The sequence below is a fragment of the Mytilus trossulus genome, chromosome 5 (assembly GCF_036588685.1).
Source record: "Mytilus trossulus isolate FHL-02 chromosome 5, PNRI_Mtr1.1.1.hap1, whole genome shotgun sequence".
Classification (NCBI taxonomy): domain Eukaryota; kingdom Metazoa; phylum Mollusca; class Bivalvia; order Mytilida; family Mytilidae; genus Mytilus; species Mytilus trossulus.
Genome location: NC_086377.1, coordinates 27,532,446 through 27,550,160, shown reverse-complemented (window position 1 = coordinate 27,550,160; position 17,715 = coordinate 27,532,446). Strand labels below are relative to the sequence as shown.

Below are 17,715 nucleotides of genomic sequence, written 5' to 3'. Positions count from 1 at the left end.
ACAATGTAAAGGGCATGATAGTATCTGTAAATCAAGGAGCTACCTCATTCTGTTGTCTGTTGTGAATTAGTCAGTTGTCTTCCTTTAAAAAATGCTTTGATTTGGGTTATAGAGGGCGTGGTTATAATATCTGACTAAACAAAACTGTTTCATAGGAAATCATGAATTTGTCTTGAAATTCCAACCTTACAGGCCTTGTTGTCATAAAACTTTCGAGCTGATTTTTGTACTCAGACTTGAGAATTAACCAATCAAAATGCTGGATTTCATGTTTCGAGCATGATTTGTGTGCTCCAAGCACTGAGTAAAGTTTTATGACTTCAACCCCTGGTCATCCAGCAAAAGATATTTGAGATGGTACAATAAGAAATTTATTGTCAAACAATAACTTTGCCAAAAAAGTTTGATACTTATTATGCAATATGTGCAAGAATTACAAATCAGACATGCCTAGTATGTTGTAAAATGATACACTTTCCCTATATCAGTTTGAGTACATAGTATGTTATGAATTTCAAATAAGTGTATTGTATTCCACCCAGCATGTTAAGTGGGATGGACATGCCTGCATATCACATACAGATAGTAATTCAAAACAAATTATACATCTTTGGCCTAAGTTGTACTGAAATCTTTATGACCTACAAGTACTTTTTTCTAGCAAGATTTTGTCACAAGAACACATGTCCTCAAAATAAGTCAGGTCACTGGAACCAGGAAGTAATACTCAGTATCCATTGATATATCAGAACAACCTGCTCTTTAGTGTAAGAAAACCATTATATTGTCTTGGCTGGAAACAGCTAATTACATAGACATCTGTTTTACTGAGCATCAATCAGGAAAGATAGGGCAGAACAGTTATCCTGTACTGATAAAAACTGACAGAAAAATCATAACTTTATGTGGGGGTTTGACTATTGTAGGGGTCAAGAGGATGGTTTTATTTGTTTTGGGGGTCAAGAGGAAAGGTACTTAAAATTACAGGGGATTTAAACTATATGAGGGGACTTGATTGTTGTAGACTTAAGAGGGGTTAAGGGAAAGGAATTACAAAAAATGGGGATTTAAACTTTTTGAGGCGTTTTGATTATTAAAGGGACCATAAGCAATGAATTAAAAATAGCAGGGGATCGTAACTTTTTTGGTGATTTATCATATAATGTAAGTCATCAGGCCAGGGATAGAAAATGATCAGAAAATTCAAAATTGAGGGATCATTTTTTCATCTGATTGGTCTAGTTGTAAGTGGATTTTGACTTGACATTAAAAAAAACCCAAAGAGATAGTAAAAATAGACGTTAAAAATGTGTGTACACATACATGTGAAGAGAATTAGTTAAAAAAAAAATCACCAATTTGTTGCTAATTGCAAATTATGAAAAACCAACCTAATGTATCCATTGAGATTGAAGAAGTTTCAAGGGGTTTGGACATTGTATTGGCTGACAATGGGCATAGGGTCCAGTGAGTGGTACATGCTTGCTAAGCCTCTCTAGTTTAAGATGAAGATTGAATAAATAATTGAGTGGAAGTTTATGATTGATAACTTTCAATGTATTTGTAAAAAACAAAGAAAAAAAATCAAAAACATTCATTGACAATTGTATTTTCTTATCAGTTACAACATTTATAAAATTGCCTTGTAGTTGTATGACAATTAACCGTAGCAGTCATACACTCAATTTTCCCCATTTAAGGAATGATTCCGTGAGAGCATGACAAATAAGAGAGTGAACAGTGAAATTATTGTAATAATTGCTATCATTCCTGACACTATTATCTATTATATTATTATTTACTAGGCAGTATTATACAAATTTGAAGTGTTTTATTAAATTAGAGCTTTCTAAAGTGGAGGCTGGAATATAATTGACATTGTTGATCTGATTCACTGGTGAAATATTTGAGGCTCTAGTTAGGAATGTGCAGTAAAACAAAAGGTCCTTGACATTTTAATGTTGTTTTATTATTAATTATTATATTACAGTAAAACAAGTGTCTTCTATATAATTGTATAACTAATGCTTTATCAAGGTTTCACACTAATTTTTTTTTTAAATTTCCGATTTTTTTTAAATTTTTTTTAAAGTACATAACTTTCATTACATATCTGCTGTTTTAACAATTTCTGTAATTTTAAATCGTCAAATGTGTGTCTGCTGTATTAATATCAAAAACAGTTTCCAACTGTACAGTTTTGCCAAGAAATTCAACCTTCTTAAGCTTACCATAGCCAGTTTCTGCAAAAGGGAAACAACTGTTTGGCCGATTGTGACCAGTTCCTGTTAAGGGACAAATTTTTATTACAATCACCAGAATTTACAGAAATTGGATTACGGTAAGTACTTTTTGCACAGAATTCAAACTAGATCAAGCATCTACTACCCTACTTAAATTTAAAGTGTTCTATGTATTACTTTTAATTGTATCTTATAGAGAGTGTATAGACTTATCTAACGTTATGTAACCTACGATTAACCAAAGATAATATGCATTAGTTATTTTCTCATAAATAATATAATGGTATTGTTTTACAGTGTGAATTTAGTCTGACTTTTAACATATACATCACTTAACTCCTTCACTTTAATACAGTTAACTTAGTAGATTCTATCGATTTTGGTCTTTTACAGTAATGATTTTTTAATGATAACTTCAGAATTTGATTTGGTCATGTAGATATAACCTTGTGATCTCACTCAAGTCTCATTGGTTGACAGAACTGTTTAATTTTTACATGGCCATTTTTTCAAAACTGATGATCATTTTGATATATAAAACAGACATGAAATTTAGGAAACTAATCACTGGTAGACCTATTTGGCAAATGACCGCGATTTTTGGCAAATCTCCGCGGAACGGATAATTAATAGAGGTTTATCGTAAATTTTCCGTTTTATAGAATATTTTGCGGTTCTCCGGAGATTTTCCGTGTCTCAGGGAATTATCCGTTTGTCCGATTAAACTGGTGTGTATTGAGTCAGTGATAGAACCAGTGATGCGTGAGCGACGGTTATTAATAGATCGTTGTATAATCCGTTATCTGTGAGCAGCGGTTATTAATAGATCGTTGTGATTATATACACTGTTTACAGTCAGATAAAAATAACCGTCTTATTACCCTTTTCAGTCGAGAAATAAAAATCGGTGGTTTTGATATTAAAGTTACTTGCAATTTAAATATCGAATTTAGTTCAATAAAGAATAATCTATTTAAATGAGACCAATGAACAGGAAAATGCACGTGGTAACTTTGCAGTACTACAAATATGTTCACCTTACAAAATTCTTCTTTATTGTCATGTTAAGATAAATCAGTTCCTGTAAAAACAGTAAAAACAGGGTCTTAATTACTGCAGATGCCGTAATCCGACATAATGTCATACTGATTTGACACTTGTCTACTGACTGTGAGTAACACCTGCTGTGATATTTTTGCAATACAACATGGACAAGCGGAAGGTCGTAAATCAATCTGTTGATCCGAATTTAACTTTACCTGTGCAGATATTTATTTATGGAGGATATCATAGATACATGTAATAAATTGTATTGTATTCAACAGAGATAATTTAAATACACAATTTAATTTATTAAGACATATTTGCAGGTATACATTGAACATGTTTATTCCAACCAAGAAGGTTTGATATTGAATGTTTTTTTGTTTTTTTTTTATCAAACTTCGATCTGATCAGTCTCGTAGATTATAAACGAGTAATACGTTTATAGTTACACATTGTTACTCTTCTAATTCTTCTGACGTCTTTTTCTTTGTGCTATTAAAAAAAACTCACAATTTTCCACATCAGATCGACATTTATATAGATATGAATACTGGAAATCTTTTTTCCGTCCGACACCACGCTCCCCACAAGAGCCCCAAGATATAATCATACCTGTCAATCACTAGCCGCAAGTTGAACATTTTGGTCAGCCTTCCTCGTGCTTTCAATTATGACATCGTTGAGAATTTTTTTTTTAAATTGACATGTGAAAAGAATAAAGTGATGGGAAGTTTATTTTACGACCTATCAGAACTTCTTGTGATTCTAAAACGATTTTTCTTAGGCCGCATTTCTTTCTAACAAGAATTTTGTAAACGTCGCGTGTGTTACTGTTTTCTAAACGCTACACGAGTAGAAACAAATACATCTTTTGGTAAATCTTTAATGACCCTGTTTGAATTTTCAGTAATGCATGCAAATGTTGTTGGTAACCAGACTTTTTTACAAACGTAGAAACAAATACTTCGTTTAATCAGGTTGAAGTTAGAAACAAATGCAGCGTTTGTACTAACAAACGACAAACTGTAGACGTATTTTTAGCGTTTGCATAGTTTGTCAAAGTTTCTGAAAAATTTGCAAACGTATGTTTAAAAGAAATGATCAAAACATGTGCGAGCTTAGCCGTTTGCATCGTTTGTGTTAGAAAAAAATGCATCCTTAATGAGTCTGAATCCGTAACCGTCAAAATAGCATGCTTTACAAAAAGATCAGCCAATTCAAACGTTTTTTTACACAAAGATGCATTACATGTAAATTAAACATTTATTTAAGTATTTTTTTTTCCATATCTATCTTTTTCGTATCTATCAATTTGGTTACAGAGTTTATGCAAGTAAGTTGTACCGTGTGGTGCGTTTTCAGATTCATTTCTCAACAACTTCCTGTGAACCGAAATATTTCGGCGGGGGTATCAACGGCGGCAAGCTTACAGTTTAACTTGCTTGAATTTTATTTAAGTCAGTTTATTGAAATAAAATTGAAAATGGAAATGGGGAATGTGTCAAAGAGATAGCAACCCGACCATAGAAAAATTGCAGCAGAAGGTCACCAACAGGTCTTCAATGTAGCGAGAAACTCCCGCACCCGAAGGCGTCCTTCAGCTGGCCCCATAACAAATATATACTAGTTCAGTGATAATGAACGCCATACTAATTTCCAAATTGTACACAAGAGACTAAAATTAAAATAATACAAGACTAACAAAGACCAGAGGCTCCTGACTTGGGACAGGTGCAAAAATGCGGCGGGGTTAAACATGTTTATGAGATCTCAACCCTCCCCCTATACCTCTAGCCAATGTAGAAAAGTAAACGCACAACAATACGCACATTTAAAATTCAGTTCTAAAGAAGTCCGAGTCTGATGTCAGAAGATTTAACCAGATAAAATAAACAAAATGACATTGTTTTTGCAGAAGATTAATTCAGACATTAACGTACTTTGGCTTCCCATTTGTTCCACTGTGTAGGATAACTTATTTACGCATTACATCATTAATAATTACCAATATTAAAATGCTGAAATGCAAGTTGTATACTTATTATTTTACTAATTTTCGTTTTGGTTCCGTTCAAATTTGCTGTTATAGCATGTATAGATTCCTTGAATTTCATAACTTAGACTTTAACTTATCTAGTTTCAGTTGTTAAATACTAGTCAGTAAAGAGCTAAATATTTTGCCTTCCAGCAGAGCCCCAACAATTAAGCATCAGACGTATACGTGATACATTAATCTTATATATATGTAATATCAGCAATGGACTCCTAGACTTTTTCTCCTTTTATAGCCGACTATGCAGTATGGGCTGTGCTCATTGTTGAAGGCCGTACGGTGACCTACATGTATAGTTGTTAATTTCTGTGTCATATGGTCTCTTGTCGAGAGTTTTCTCATTGGCAATCAAACCACATCTTTTTTTTAAACGGACTCGTTTAGCATTTGTTATATTCTCAACGGTTGAGAAAAACTCCATGGATGACAAGTCAACTGGGGTTTATAGTTGAACATTTTGATTGTGTATGTTTATTTGGGTTTGAATAGGATTTATATAGAAGAAGAGAGAATATATATGGACAAAAAGTGCACAACAAAGGGCCAAAAAAGTAAATAAAATAGACACCAAGAAAACAAAGAATATAGAATAATGGGGAAAAATATGAAGACTACAGAAAAATTACTTACAACTATAAGACAATATTCAAGTCGTATGTGTTCAAATACAATCTGTATACACTATAGTATATATCTTGCTATAAAGTTCCGTTCTCAATGTTATTTGCTCGAGCATGACTGTCTGATTCTATTTAATTTTTAAATTGATGTCCAGTTGCAAACATTTCTAGAGTCGTGTCATTCAGGAAGTAAATATAAGAAAAAATGAATCTGTTCATGAGCGGGTTTGTAAAAATAGAGCTCCCTACATGTATATATCTTGTTTAAAAAAATATTTATTTTACTCAGCTATCTTCAAGGCACTATCAAAATAATAAATTGAACACGGGTTTGACAGTCAGTAAACTGTCACACAAGAAATAGATTGAATGTTGCATGTACACTAGTCCAATTTGTAATGTTGTCTTTACGTCCTTCCACATTCTTTTTTTTCAAAATCCGGGATCCGCTTTCGAATATATTATGGTAGTCTGTCAATGGAGCCAGAGATACATTTAACGACCTTGACTGGCTACACAACCCTTGCACGGTAGATAAATACACCACACACAGATACAGTGGCTGGTTAAAGGGACAATAAACCAGAAGTGTAAATTGCCCCAGGTATTTTAAGTATATTGTGTGTAATGTGTCAACAGCCACGTGTTAGTGAATTCAAAGATAATCAAAATGATCTAATTCACGTAGTAATCTACCATGCAGCTACGCATCATCGCAAACAACTAGCTTTGCATCGTAAGATATTTAATTATACCCCCGCTTTGAAAAAAGGGGGGTATACTGTTTAACCTCTGTCCGTCCTTCCGTCAGTCCATCAGTCCGTCAGTCTGTCAGTCAGTCAGTCCGTCCGTCCCATGAATATTTTTCGTCACATTTTTGTCAGAAACTACACTACCAGGATTTCTGAAATTTGGTTTCAGGCTTGATATAAGTCAGCTATACCGTGTGACGCGTTTTCAGATTCATCACTCAACAACTTCCTGTTTACCGAACACTTGTTTGATTTTACACATGATAGCCAAGTTGAAAATTTTTCGTCACATTTTTTTCAGGAACTACAATACAAGGATTTCTGAAATTTGGTTTAAGGGTTAATATAAGTCAGCTATACCGTGTGATGCGTTTTCAGATTTATCACTCGAAAGCTTCCTGTTTACCGAACACGTGCATATTTTTACACAATTAATATTATCCACTTGCGGCGGGGGTATCATCAGTGAGCAGTAGCTCGCAGTTTCACTTGTTTTATATAAACCAACATCAAATGCAAAAGAAATATTAGAGATGGACATTTCTGATTAACTGGTGAATTAAAAATTCCATAGAAATCTCATTTATCTGGGTTTATTTTTCCAAGTTAGTCAGTATAATAGCTTAGTCGAAGTGTTTGGTCCGAGGTTTTGTCTTAAAATGATTAGCCGTGTAATTTTTTTTCAAAAAACGAACGGCAAATTGTAATTGAAACAAAGAGAAAATAAAAAAATAAAAGTTATTACCGGACCATAGGTGATCATAGGTTGATGAATAATCATTTAATTTGTAAAATGAAATATATTTATGACCATTTAGGCACACATGAATATTCAATTTATTAAACGATCGAGAGATACCAGCTATTTCTCCGCGCGTGGACCTGATGAAGCTCAGAGCATTTCACACAGACGGGCTAAGAATGTAAAGTAGTGAAAATATATAATTTATTAGCTAGCACACCAGTGGCGGATCCAGAAAATTTCATATGCACTAAATGCATAAAAGGGGGCGGGGCGGCCGCTTCAGTTATTCCCTCTATAATCAACCAATTTTCTTTTCCAGCAAAGGAGGATCTGTGTCCTGCATTCTGTATAAAAATGCTAAAAATCATAGGTATTAAAGTTTTATTCTGCTGGACAAGAGATCACCATCGATTTTAAATTTAGAGTATCAATTCTCTGCGTGTCGCCATGTCTATGAACCACAAAGGACCAAAACCATAGTAGCCTTATGTAGTCGTAATCGCGTGTCGATATCGTGTCAATCGTACGGTTGTTTTGTCCGACTAACTAACTTGATACGGAAAATGGTGTTGTTTTTTTTAAAGTAACCAAGGTCTGTCGTTTTTAACTGTTTATATGAGAATTGGTAAAAAAGTCATAGTTCAAAGTCATAAATGAGCGTAAATAAGTGTTCCGTGAAAATTGTTTTCGAAAATCTAATTTGTTCATAATTCTTTTATGTAATAAACTTATTTTAATAAATTCGTACCTTCCCTTGTCTGATCACCATGGCTAAAGGTATTACTCCCAAATGTATTGTGAGGTGACACGTTCAGGTATTCAAGCGATTTCCTGTCGGACTTGCAAGTTCATGCATCGCTTCACTTCTAAGGGTATTGATCAGTGTATACGACCGATAACTTGAAACTTTCCATTTTGAACTATCAGGTGTATAGTACATGTAGTATAAATCTCTGTCTTGCGTGTCTGATATACTAGTCATTACTAAACGCATAAGCTTGTTTATAAATTACATTTCTGGTGTAAAGAATATTGTTTATAAAAATCTAAATAATTCCCCCCAAAAAAAGATCTGATAAAAATAAAAATCTGTTTTCACATTTTTTAGGGTAAATTTGGGGAAATGAAAGTACTCGTTCTCAAAAGTGAAGGACAGTTTGAATCATACAAGAAATGTTGATTTAACAAAAATATACGCACTAATCGACAATTCTTTTATACGCCTTGATAGAAAGTTAAGGAACTATAGATAGTTGCAATTCAAAATAATATACATTTTTACATTGAACATAAGAAAGAAACATACATTTTGTTTATTTGGGTTAAAAGTTTTGTAAATAAACTAGTCCTCGTATGACAACAGTATGTTATCATGGGATGTCGATGGACGAAGAAGAAGAAGAGAACTTATTTGAATTAAATACAGGTCGATATTTAACTTGCTTTGGGTTCATCGAAGTTATGGACATAGTAAAATCACAGATTTCTATTTCAACAAGATTGTTCTCGAACAAAGGAAGGAGTTCGTCATCACAATTGTTGGCTATAATGTATAATGATGTGAACATGGTTCTGAAAGTACATTATGCCAAATTTCCTGTTCCGACATGCATGTTATATATATATGCCACTGGACAAACACTAATTATCCCCAAGGGATGTGAATATTTTGCTGGAAAACTATTGAGTATCAAAGTTTCAAATTAATTTCGGGATTTTTTTTCCTTCTTGGTATTCAATATTCAATAACAGAAAAAAGAATAAACAGTTTGTCCGCTAAATAGGGGTATTCTTGTTATAGTTATATTAAAAAATAGGGATATATGACATTAAATTGGTTCTGTCTTTTTTTTATACATTGTTAAAAAGATGTGTGTTTAAGGTGAACGACACAAGAACCCTGCAATACTAGTACGAGAGTTTAGCATGTAAACATTCCTTCTCAATAATATGGTTGTATTGGAAATCTTTTCATACAGATTGACAACTCATGGTCCGATATGCATGTAATATTTGCCACATGACGCCCATAGTTCTTTCTACCATCATCATCTTATTCTTTGATATTGCTGTAAACATCGATGGTTCACACCAAAACAAAATGGGAGTAATGTACCTTCTGATAGCTTGTCCGTGTTATACACTTGTGAAACTTAATATATAGACGAAATTTCGGTATTGAAATGAATCTACATCTCACAAACAGGATTTTTAAATAACGATTTTGAGCAATCGTTGTAGGTTCATGAATATTCATATGGTGCTTTTCTTTAGCGCCTATTGGAAAAAAACGTATCTTTAAATAAAGTTTGCATTATTAAACATATTCCTCAGAAATCAGTTATCATAAAACCATAGAAGTTATGATAAACCTTGATAAAACACAGTTCTGTTATCATAAAACATAAAAGAATGCACTATGTAAACTGGAGTAAAATTATGAGACAATTCTAAGCACTGTACATGTACTATAGTAAAGTTGTAAGTCTGTTCTGTCACAAAACTTGTAAGCGATGGTCCATGTAGTTATATTCATGTCTGGAAATGTCCCTGGCTGTTTATCCAAAAGATATAGTCTGGTTTTTTTTCTGTTTCCCATCTTTTTTTGAGAAATGCATTTAAGAGTGAATCGTTAACTGGGTAAAGACCAGTGGCACATATCTCTGTGTACGTTCTGTCGATTTGGGAAGATATTTTCTAATTCATTTGAAAATATCTATATGTGTTTGCAATGTTCAATGCTTGGACTTTGAAAAGGCGCAAATAAAGCTAACTAAATATTATTTTGTTAAAAGAGGTAATACAACAAATTTAATTTTTGAAACAATTAAATATTTTTGTAAACATCGCGTGTGAGGGTTTACACGGAGTTAAAAGAAAAGACAACAGGGCAAATCTGATAAAAAAAAAAAATTCCCGAAAATTCGTAGTAACAGGAAATTAAACTTAAGAACCGTAATTGAAACCCCCTCCTCAAACAAATGTACCTCATGACCTGTATTATGCTGAGGTACAATTTTTTTGGTGAAAAAAATATAGAATGCTGGAAGTGTTTCGATGTGCTATTGGAAAATCCTTTGAAAAAAAATGGGTAGGGTTCACCTGGCCACGGCTTAGGTAGCACTTCACAGAAAATATAGTTGCAATTGAGCCACATAATGTTGAATGACCTTCCAACCCTGGCCTTCTAATACGTTAGGCCAACTGTTAGTGTCATACATGCAAAACTACAGACCTATATACGGAGTGCTACCATACTCACATGCTACCGATACTAGTATGCTGAAGAAGTAATGAAATTAATAGAACCAGAGCCGGATTTAGTGGGGAATGGCGTTGATGGGAGTTTTTAATAGTCTTGATTTGATTGATTGATATACATGGAAGTTTTACACTGACACAATGACTGGCTATACAACACATAGAAGTTTTTGACGACATTGACTGCCTATACAACACATAGAAGTTTTTGACGACATTGACTGCCTAAACAGCCCTTTGAGTTTCTCAGTCGGCTATAAAGGGGGAATGACACGGTGTCCGCCCCTTTTGTTGAAAAATAAATATTGATTATGTAGGGAATCACTTGAGAATGATTGGAGCTGGTCCTCTCATGACATTATCAGTTAGTCTTCCCTCTCCTTATATATAAAAAAATCTGGATCTGCCACTGAGAACAAGTTTTATAAATTAAAAAAAAGAATGTGTCACTAGTATACACGGATGCCCAATCCGCACTATCATTTTCTATGTTTAACAGACCAGGGACTAGAAAGTCCCTGAGTGGACTGACGGAATGAGGTAATTCTAATTTGGCATTAAATTTAGAAAGATCATATCATTGTGAACATGTGTACTAAGTTTAAAATTGATTGAATATCAAATTCATCAAACACTACCTCGACCAAAAACTTCAACCTGACGCGGGACAGACGGACGAACGAACAAACGAACAGACAGACAAGAAACAATGCTGAGAATGGAACATCCTAAGTATATATTTTTAATCTTTATTGCAAAATTACACCCATAAGGGTCAAGCAATATAAACAAACATTTGTAAATACAATGTAATATAAGGTAATCGTATACACTCCCAGTCCTGAAACACAAACAAAATTAAAAGTCATCTGATTGCAATCTTATAACTGTTAATACTGATGAAGTCGCTTTATCATTGATTTATAAGATACAAGTTGTGACCTTCGAAATTGTTTTATATTATTTTATTTGTATATTTTCCTATAGACTTTTAAGGTACCTCCGTTGTCTTTAAAAAAATCCCTTCCATAATATCCAAAACTTCATCGTTGATTTGAAAAAAAAAATGATTTTAGATTTTCGATTATCAATTGAAATGAACCTACTAGAGCCTCAACTTTCAAGCGCACGATAATGTCAATCATTACACATCACTTTAACCCTGAATTGACATTCCACAATCGGTCAGTATATAACATCACCTGTGTTTATAGTTACAGGGTATTTCCCGCCGTTGGAAAATCCCGTGCAGTCGACACAATTGATTTTTAACATTCTCTATCATGAGCGAGGTCAAGTTTTAGATCAAGTTAATTACATATATTTTTAACGTCAATTATTTAATTATTAAAAAAAAAAAACGTATCATCATTTCTTTTCTTTTCTTTTTTTTTTTGCTAGTATAGTAAATAAATCTCAGTCCCGGAATGTAGATACACTTAAAATTAGACCTGGAAGTGCCTTCTTATAAATGGAGAAACTGTCTTTCACATTAAAATTTAAAAGAATATTATCGCTCAGGCATATTTTAAATTTTGTAATAAGATGATTGATTGTTGGTTGTTTAACTTCCAGTGGCAAATATTCCATAAATGTCTTAAGATCGAACTCTCAAAAAATAATCGAAAAACAGTAATGATGACAGAAGAACTTTAATACGTGTGAAATAACCATCCAATCTTTTAAATATAACTTATTTATATTTCAAAAAGTAACAGATTAGTTTACAAGACGTGCATTGACGTACTTTCATATCTTTAAAATGGAACTTCTTTGTCTAAAAGACAACCCACGAGTTGTCGAAATCCAGTTGCATGCATACTGTATACTTACATATGCATATTATGCATCGACGATCGTTGTATTACGTTACATACTGCTATACCAATTGACCCCTGATATCAACTAAGGTTAGAACTTCCTATAGGCCGTTCATTTTATTTTTGTTCCAATAATCGGTTCTTGAATCAATTATAATTTCTGAAGTATTTACGATGAAAGCATTATTCTCAAATCGTCTTACACAATGATTAAATTGTATTTATACCACAATTGAAAAGTAATTTAATAAAACAAATGACAGATGAACTGATTAATTATAAAGATGAATGTATGTCCATATGCTCATATATATACACATTCGGACTAAAATTCGCAACTTGTCATTATCTCATCGTAGCATATTGTTAATGTTGCTAATATATGCCTTCAACCCCAAGAGGTATAAATGTGCATTTCATTCTGAAAGATTAATGGATCAGCAGGTGATCAAGATCGTTTTAAAAATTCCTATTTGCCAATGAAGTTTAAATGATCTTCGGCCTCAGACATACACATGTATTTTTCAATCATAAAAGTAAACCTTTAACCCCGAGAAATATATAATCTGTTTCTCTCTAAATTTACAGAAACATTATGTGATAAATTTTTGAAAATTCCGTATATCTCAATCGATTAATGATAGTTCTGTAAACTTCTACATATATTACAATCTGTACCTCAATACAACCGTCCCTCACACTTAACGGATAATACAACGATCAATTAATGATTGAACGTCGCTCACGCATAACGGATTATACAACCGACCTTTTAATAACCGTCGCTCACGCATCACTGGTTCTATCAATGACTCAATACACACCCGTTTTATCGGACAAACGGATAATTCCCTGAGACACGGAAAATCTCCGGAGAACCGCAAAATATTCTGTAAAACGGAAAATCTACGATGAACCTCTATTTTTTATCCGTTCCGCGGAGATTGGCCAAAAAACACCGAATATTTTACAAAAATCGCGGTGATTTTCCAAATGGGTCTGCCAGTGAATGTTTACATAAATATTTTAATGTTTATTTCATTGGGACTGTACAGGGCACCTAGCAGTAATTAGTTCAATTTGTCTGACATTGCTGTGCACATTCATTTCTCTGAATTATATATTGCCACTTAATCCTTACAATGCCTTATACATGTATGTATATTATACATACTACACTACACAGTTCATACCACATTTAATTCAATAAAGGAACTATGACCAACATTTATCATGATTGGTCAAGTTTTGCATTCTGTTTTTATTTGAGAAATTTTTCATGATATTTTACAGTGATGTATCACTGCCTTAGGGTTTTATTGTATTGTAAACTATAGCAAAAATTTAATGAGCAAAATAAACCTACATTTCATACGTGAGTTGCCTTAGATATTTTATTATTAAATTAAAACTTTTGGTAGGTTTGATAATGTATATATATTCAATTGTGAAAAACAAATGTTTGAGATTTTTTTTAAGATAAAAAAACAATCATTTGATTTTGGGTTATCTCCCCTGATCTGATATTTAACATGATTATGATTTCCTGTTTTAGTTTATTACATTTTTGTGAAAGATTTGATGCATTTCCTCAATTTAATGATTTAAGTTAGCATGTCCTGTATCTATACCACACATTTTAAGATTTATTAAAAAATTAGAATTGTAAAATTCATTATTTATTTATTCATACTATGAACATCTGGACTATTTCTTGGTATCTCTTTTTCGTTATAAGATTGAATTATAATTGTCAGTGGCAGGTCCAGAATTTTTTTAAAGGAGGGTGTAGTTAGAGGCTGAGCTTTATTTTTTTTTCGTTTAAGGGGCGTGGAAATTGAAAAAAATCAAGAATAAGAATCAGGACCCTCCCTACCTAGGATCTGGTTAAGTCTTAGACAGAAATACAGAACTGAAACTGGTTCACCACAAATGAATTACTTAGATTGCTGTCTCCTAGCATTATCCATGAATTTGTATTAGTCAATTTATTCACTGGCAATAAATTTTATTTCTGGTTTTGAGCCAGTTGGGGATGGCCATTATGACCTCAGCCTTTGTATATGTGTTTTTTGCAATGACTTTTCTCTTTGAAGAATCATCAGCCTGTTCCAAGTTAACAGGTGGTATAAAAAAGCTTTTCTAAGTCATGATCATGTTCTATTTGTTTATCAGATAACAGGCTTTGATACTAACTCCCACAACACATCATACAAGAGAACCTGAAAATAGTACTGTGGCTCTAAAAATAGCAGCAATTTTAAGATCTATTGCATTTAATTGATTTAGATTATTCTGGGTTAGGTTGATGTTTGAATTTTGTCTAAGTTACAGTTTGAAAGATTTGAAGGGAAAAAGTTATTAAAAAATGGATATTTTATGAATTTCAAAAATGTGTAGGAACAATCTTGTAGTATTTAAGAGGTTGAAGAAAAATCAATAGAAACAATTTTGATTTGACAAATGTTTTGAAATGAAATTTTGAGAGGAAAGCAAAAGTTAGGTCAGAGAGCAATTTGATAAGCCATTACTTATTGAATCGTAGAACATGTGGAATAAAGGAGCAAGGGAAGAAATAAGGAGAGGTTGGGTTAATTAATGAATTTGATTCATCAGTTGAGATGACGTCAGACCATGTTGTTGTTGTCTATTGTATATACACACAGGATGTAACTTAGAGAGGTAAGAAAAAGAATGATTAAAAATTGTGTACATTTTTGTGGTTGGCTACTGTTAATGACTTTCTTGACCAGGATAGACATGATGATAAGGTATGTGTAATTATATGGTGATGTGGTTCTTAATTTAGATTTGTGTCTCAGACAGTGTGAAGTGTTTATAATCTTAAGCAGACGGTCTTTACACTTGCCATATGGTTTCTCCACCCATTTGCAACCTGTTATACATGACCTTGACCTTGGATTCTCAGGTCATGTTTGACATTTGCATCTCTTCCTCATTATATTTGAAAATTTTGTTACCATAGTTACTCTAAGGTGGTCCTTGACGATCACTCAGAGTGTAAGCAGGGGCGGATCCAGCCATTTTAAAAGGGGGAGGTTCCCAACCCACGACAAAGGGAGGTTCCAACTATATGTCCCCATTCAAATGCATTGATCGGCCAAAAAAAAGTTGGGGTTCCAACCCACCGAACCCCCCTGGATCCGCCAATGGTAAGGATTTTGTGAAGGCTATCTTATGTGTACTAGGTTTTCAAGGGTGTTAATTGGTCCTGTTTGGGTGTATCTATGCTAGTTGACACCAAGATATTATCATGATTATGGTATTTTCAGACAGAAAATTTTAATATAATTTTGGAGGAGGATCTTTCATCAAGTTGACCTTATCATTCTATGATTAGTAAAAAAAATGATAATACAGGATATCCCATTACAATAAATGACATCTTTGTTTCAAATTAAAATGTTTTAAAAATAATCTAGTGCATTTGTACTTGTTGTTTGGTGATGGGTTATTTTGCAACTTAAAGCTTAATATTGTGAACAAGTTGATGACTTTGTGACTACCATCATGAGTTGACCCCATGTTGGTCCTTAGGGGGGATTGTCAATATATTTCTTAGGGGTATCATAATGGGTAACAAAGCAACATGATCATTGTGAGTTGTCTCCCCTTTGATAGTAATCATTGTATCAATTCCTTCAGGTGCGGATCCAGGGGGGTGGGGGGGTGGTTGGGTGTTGGAACCCACCCCCACCTTTTTTTGTTTGGACGATCAATGCATTTGAATGGGGACATGTAATTGGAACCCCCCCCTTTGTCCTGGGTTAGGAACCCCCCTTTTTAAAATGGCTGGATCCGCCCCTGTCCTTGCAGGTGCTTGACATCGCTTTTTTCACGATGTAAAAAAATCATGTTATAAAAATGTATTCACATTATCATGAGTACATGTATTAATAGCCATAGATAGATATGATGTTTTGTTAAAAAGAGCATTAAAATATGACTCAACAAAGCATATAGTAAAATACATACAGCTGTTTTATGTCCTTGATCTCTTAAGTTTAGATCAGAAACAACATCAAATCTATGCCTGAGGTTGAGCGTCAGTGTCCCCTTCCTTGTCATGCTTATATCAGCACATGTTAATGTAAAGGCTGTTACATTAACAATCTTATTTGCTTCTTCATTGGCTGATCCAGGAGGAGGGTTCTGGGGGTTGGAACCCCCTTTTTTTTTGGCTGATCAAGGCATTTGAATTTGGACATATAGTTGGAACACCCCCTTTGTCCTGGGTTGGGAATCCCCCCCTTTTTAAAATGGCTGGATCCGCCTCTGCTCTCTATCATGATATCATTTTAAACAAGAGAAATGCCAGGTTTGTTTAGATACTTCAGTTCAGGCTGAGTATAAGATAGTTGGTCAGTGGGTCATCCATTTATTTATCCTTGGTCATTTTCATCTGACAATGTCAGTTTATATATATTAGTAATACTAATACATATATATATTTGTTGACAAAATTATTCTGAAGATACGTTTGCAAATGAGTCACCTATAGTGTAAATTATGATTTAGTGCAAAGGTTTAGGTCTGAGGATTATATAACTTCACCAAAAATTAAGAAAAAGTGGTTTTGCTTTTTGTTTATCTTGAAAACTACAAAAGATAGATAAAGATTTAAAAAGCAAAAATGATCAACAAGACAGAACAAGACAGTTTCTGCAAGGCAACATACTGTGGATTCATTTATTTTCGTGGGTACCAATTTTCGTGGATTAAGGAAAAATTCCTAGTTCGTGCATATTTAATTTCGTGGTTTTGCCGAAGTCTGCATACAAGTTTATAGAAAAATTGTTATTCGTTGAACATTTAATTTCGTTGTTCACCAGTACCCACGAAAACCACGAATATTGGTATCCAACGAATAATAATGAATACACAGTATACCAAATTTTCAGCCAACTCTTTAAAGGGACTGTTATTGCCTTTAAATGTTTGTATAAAAAAGAAGATGTGATAAGACAACTCTCCACACTAGCCCTAATGACACAGTAATTAACAACTGTGCATGTTTTCACTATCTTGAAAATTATAATTGATAGATAGAAACTTTAAAGTAAAAATCATCTGTAAGTAGTATGGAATTGATCAACCAGAAAGATATTTTAGTCATAAGTTTTGTCTACCATTGTTGAATATGTGCATAGATT

At 33.3% G+C, this 17,715-nt stretch overlaps 1 protein-coding gene across 9 annotated transcripts in view; it reads left to right on the top strand.

Moving 5' to 3' along the window:
- Window positions 1-17,715, top strand: part of LOC134718714 (talin-1-like) — a 146,274-nt gene that overhangs the window by 27,097 nt on the left and 101,462 nt on the right. Inside the window, exon 1 of one of the 9 annotated variants that reach the window (XM_063581388.1) lies at window positions 15,094-15,223. The exons of 7 other annotated variants lie outside the window; for them this stretch is intronic. The gene's annotated coding sequence lies outside the window, so the exon portion shown is untranslated. Of the gene's footprint in view, window positions 1-15,093; window positions 15,313-17,715 lie in introns of those variants that run through there. One more of the 9 variants, XM_063581386.1, reaches the window with a different exon arrangement.